The sequence below is a fragment of the Phalaenopsis equestris genome, unplaced genomic scaffold, assembly GCF_001263595.1.
Source record: "Phalaenopsis equestris unplaced genomic scaffold, ASM126359v1 Scaffold000552, whole genome shotgun sequence".
NCBI classification, from domain to species: Eukaryota; Viridiplantae; Streptophyta; class Magnoliopsida; order Asparagales; family Orchidaceae; genus Phalaenopsis; species Phalaenopsis equestris.
The window spans coordinates 2,340,490-2,346,074 of NW_018164992.1; positions in this window are offsets into that span (position 1 = coordinate 2,340,490).

Here is a 5,585-nt window from a genome sequence, read left to right on the forward strand (position 1 = left end):
AGCGTCATATAGTACGAAATGTGTCACGTTTATTATTATATTTTGTCTTTTTCCCTTGTGTATACGAGAAAGAAAAAAAAGAGGACAATTCAAATGACAATGATAGGAAATCTTCAATGAATAATTCTCAACTTTATCGAGGTTTAGGATCAATTAAAAACTAAACCACGCCCCGGAATAACACTACCCCGCCAATTCGATAAACAACCAAAACAAAAAGTAAAAACAAAAGCAAAATTAAGTAACCATAAAAACACACAAAAATTTACTTGAAAAACCTGAAAACTAAAAAAACACGGAGCCACATCATAAGAAATTTAGCTATGAAATTCAGAAGATTTAAAAAAAAAAACTCGCACAAGTATTATCTCTACACACAATAAAAACTTGCACGACTTGCTTCACAATCTTTCCTCTCCGATTTGACTCAAAAATCACGCTGAATCACTAAAATTCACCTCTTCGACACTCCTCACCTTCACCGGGATGCTCTTCAAAGATTACCAAAGGAAGATACATCAAGTCCATCCTTACGCCGCTCGAAATCAATATTAAAAACTAATTCTTGACACCAACCGCTTTTGAGGCATAGACGTCCGGACTTAGCACTTATGTGTCAAACTCTCAAGAAACATGCTATTTAATTGGTGCCTAAGCATCCAAAGGGGAGTCGTAAGCACCCCCTCCTCTGTCGTGGCCACTTTAAAGGGGGCATCAAGCCAATCCATAGGTGACAACTCCTCTATTTGAGCAACACCCAAGTGGCCGCTAAGCGACCACAACCCGACGCATATGCGTCGCGTGTCTTGTGCTTAGCCTCCACAGCCCAACAGAGCAATTCTGTAACTTTTGGCTAAGGATAATTCCGCTAAGGATAATTCCTCTCTCTCCCTTATCGATATCTTGTTAACTCAAGGAAATTTCGGGTGTCTAATCTTATTGCTTCGTCTGAGATAAAAATTAAATACATTTTATAAGGTTCACTTTTAGGACTCATCCATCTCTCTCTCTCTCTCTCTCTATTTCTTTCTCTGTTTTTTTCTCTTATGATACAAGATTTTTACTGAATTATATGCACTTACGAATAATAAAAATCTCTGCAACTCAAAAATATTTAACAAATATAATAGTGTTTTTCCTTTGTTATATTTTAGGAAAGAGCTACTGAGTTCAGAAAATTCATAAGGTAAAAAGTACTTATGGTGACTTCTCTTAAACTGGGCTCAAAGGCATGAAACTCTTGCACTTTATCTTGAAAGTGAAAGTAATTAGGTTGAAGGTAATGGTGTACTTTAGTTTTTTATTATTTTTTGTTTTTTACAACTTACGATACAACACATCATTCCAGACGGTGTGCCGACTCTAGAAACCCTAAATTTTTGCTCCTCCTTGCGACTGCTCCCTACTACAGTGCCACAAGGCCTTCCGCACACCTACTTTATAACTTAAGAGGTTGTGTAACACTTTCCCGCTTGGGAATAATATGTTATATTTGTAATCACCATTTCATAGTGAAATATTTCAACTGGACAAGACCACGTTGTTTTTTTTTTTCTTTTATGGATTTTTCATATAAAATGTTTGTTGTTTTTGTTGGTCATTTTTACTGCCTGAGTATATGTCGTGTTCTCATGCAACGCTAAGATATTAATTTATCATCACTCAATTGTCACGAATTCTAGTGCACATATCAAATATAAGATTTAGGTGTTAGTATGTAAATACATAGGTATCTGTTGACTTAAAACAATAGTAATATACGGTGATATCCAAAGAGGGGCTTCGAAACAAGGATATTATACGCGTAAGATGTAAATTTTTGTGTTTTAAAAATTAATATTTAAGTGTTTATTTTGATTAAACTCTCAATGTCTAATCAATGTCAGCGGTGAAATTCTCAAACTGATCCGCCCCCCTAAAGAAGTCACAGTTTCATGTAAAATCATTTCTCATAGCTATGCGAACGTCGCGAAGTAATCATAGAACATTGTAGTCCACAGTAGCGTTACAATACTCTGAAAGTACTAGAAGTCTTTGAACTCTTTTTTTATCTGAAGGTTCAAAACTACAAAGCAAAAACCCTTAGATGCAACATTATTAATAAAGAATATTAGAAGTAATCAATTCAAATTTTATGAAACTATGATGCCCCAGATAATAGTGTATAAATCAATGAATCTATCATTACAAAGAAGACAGTAGATCTTATTAAAAAAAAGATTTCTTGGTTGCCTTTAAACCATGTAATACCCAGTTTGCACATTTTTCACATATGCATATCATCAAAAAAACAATCCAGAAGAACCTCAAAAGCCATAACACTAAAAAAAGAGAAGAATTTGGTTGATTTCATTGGGATTTCACATGGTTGCCTTGCAGGACATCTAAGTGAGAATAAAAACATGAAAAAGAACTAAAATTAACATTGAGATTAAAGATATTCATCCTTGCAAAAATCATTAATACAGTAAATAATAAACATTTGCACAACACATTACAAATAAAATAACAACAAATATGAAATACACTAACTTCATTAAATCATTAACGATGTAATTTATAATTTGCTCTTATAACTCTGTCAACTCCCCCGCTCCTACCCGGCTTGTCCATCTAGGGTGCAAGTCTCAAGAAAATCACTTTCATCAGGTGATAAAGATTTTCCTAAGCGATATTCATATGTTTCAATAGAGACATGTGAATAATCTTCATCAGCCCTATTGAAGCCAATATTGTTGCGCGAATTATGCCGCCAAATATAGTTGTGTGGAGTCATTATTGCGACCACAATCTGCACTTGCTTAGGAATCAGACATGTCGACATTTCTCTTAATATGACTCATTTTTTCTTTCAAACTTCAAATGTATTTTCAATGACATAGCATAAAGATGAATGTCTATTATTAAGCATCTCTTTCCTACCCAAACAACATTACTAGCTTTTTCAAAATCAAGAATGTGATATTTAGTATTAAGAAATGACTTTAGAAACCCTTTTTATAAGGGATATCCAGCATCGACAAAATAATATTTATCTGACATAAATAGAATAAATATTATTATTATAGTAAAAATATTTTTTCATCATTTGAAACTCAAACAAACTTAGGGTGCTGCGGAAAATTGTATTTCCAAGTTTTTTGTGGCAAATTTGAATATGTGATTATTGTGTGCACTACATTCCCAATCAGTCGTAATAAAAGTAAAGCATATGTTAAGTCACATATAACCATAACATCTTGTGTTAGTGATTTGCATCGCTTGATGAATATGATATTTTTATTATTTGAAATATGTGCATCCACATGTGTTTCATCGATGACTCCAATACAACTCTAAAGCATTTAACAATGATATTTAAATTATTGTGTTCATTTGACATATTTATCTTAAAATATGACATATATCGTGGGTCCTATGAAATCTCTATTTGGGTCCTTTCTAGTGTTAGGTCATCAGATTTAACAATTTATGAGGAGAAACTGACTAGAGCATTTAATCTAATTGAAAAATATATACTGCTTGTTTCAGATGAGTGTTGTACTCGCTCGATGTCTCCTCTCATAGATTCATTCTATGATAAAATATGGAGGGTTATAGCTAACACCTCTCTAGAAGTCATTTTGAAGAAGCAGTGAAGTCCATGATTCTTGTGTTATTCTTGCAAGAGATCGATGAATATTAGCTGTCATACGAAACATATTATTAAATATTATTTGATACCTTACAAGAAATTCCTCAACCCACTTAGCATCAATGTATGAAGATGTCATACAAGGAGAGCGAGCAATATATGAGTTATAGTACTCATACATCAAATACCAAACACACTGCATGTCTTCGTAAATTTCTTAAGTTGCTTCAACAATTCACATTACTTGTTGAATGGAAGTTGCTTGTGATTGTCAGAGTCAATGGCGCATGAAGCGATCGACAGTGAAATTTGGCTTCTAATAAAAACAACACATTCTTTTTTTTTTCTCAACCCTAGGTTGCTTAAATCGACTAGTAGATTCAACTTAATTAAGGCTAAGGATGAGGCTTCATTGGAACCAAAAGTTAGCTCAACATTCACATGCTCACCTATGCCAACAAACCCTCTCTCACTAGGGGTTCATGCATGATCTCCCGTGGTAATGACTCCACTAAACATACGATCAAACTATTCTTCAAGTTTAGGATGTCAATACCACTGAAATTTAACTTTAGGTCATACCGAGCGAAGGTTTGAGTTGAGCACTACCAACCAATTAATCACAAAGATAACCTCAACACAACAAAAATAGGGAACCACACATAAGAAAGTGAGAGGAAAATAAAACAAAATCAAGATAAAAAAGGTAATTTTATTCCAAATAAAATATACAAGACACCTATGACTGACAAACATACCAGGTACGTATTTTACAACTCTTTAGACTGAAGTTAACCTCAGAAGGGACGATCAGTCCATAGTACGAGTAACAATTGACACAACTGAGGAGAAAAGACCTTATCATTTGGAAAACAAGCGCACCCCTCTACTTAGAGCGATATCGCGGTTAAGAGGTGGGTTGGACCCGACGGACCCTCTGTAAGAAATTCAACTCGGTCCACTTTCTTCACCACAACCTTCCCCTGTGTACAAAATGTTGTCAAAATATAGGAAAGATATGAAAGGAAGCTGAATGCCTCTACATTCTAAACACAAAAGAAGCCCAAATGGAGAACAACAGAGACATGAGAGACGATGTCCAGGAAGCCTTCTGTCTCCAAAGAGATCTAGCTTGGGTCCCTTCTGATTGGGCCTAATAATTCCTTCAGGCCCCAACGCTTCTGCACATAAATCAAAATGCGACTGTGAGCGAAAGGAATCCTTGCACGCACATCCGTAGAGTTTTAGCTATCCACAGCGATCATAGACATCCAGAATGAGCAGCAGTAAAACCCATTGCCACCGGAATTGTCATGTTTTTATCTAAAAAACCTAGGTAAGGAAAGGCTGAAAGACATAACGAACCACACACGACCGACAACAATGTCAGAATGGATGCATTTTCCTTTTGAGGCAGTAAGTTTAACACCCCTCCAAAAGTCCATCGCAATAGTTTGCGGGAAGGGTATGCTCAGATATTAACTCGAATCAAGCGACCTTCGATACCCAAATCGCAAAAAATCCCTTCCCTTTGATGTATGGCTTGCAGAAAGAAAAAAAAGTTAAAATGGTGGTCCGACCTCAAGACAACGAGAACCTGCTTCTATGGAAAATCTTCTCACCACCGGTTGGTACGGAGTCGTATGACCGCTCTCAACCATCACAAGTATAACAAACATGTTGAAAAGACAAGAACCCCTTGAACCTCTCCCCTTTTTATATAGGGAAGAAAAAGTCCATTGTTCGTTGTGGACCACTTGACAAAAAGTCACTGACTCAGTGCACTAATGAGTAGAGTTGTCAAAATAGCTCGTTGTTCACGAACAGCTCATGTTCGGCTCATTAAAAAGCTCTTGTTTGGCTCGTTTGCTAAGTTAACGAACCGAACAAGAACAAATATTTGTTCAATCGTGTTCGGCTCTTTTTGGCTCGAAATACTACTAATCAATTA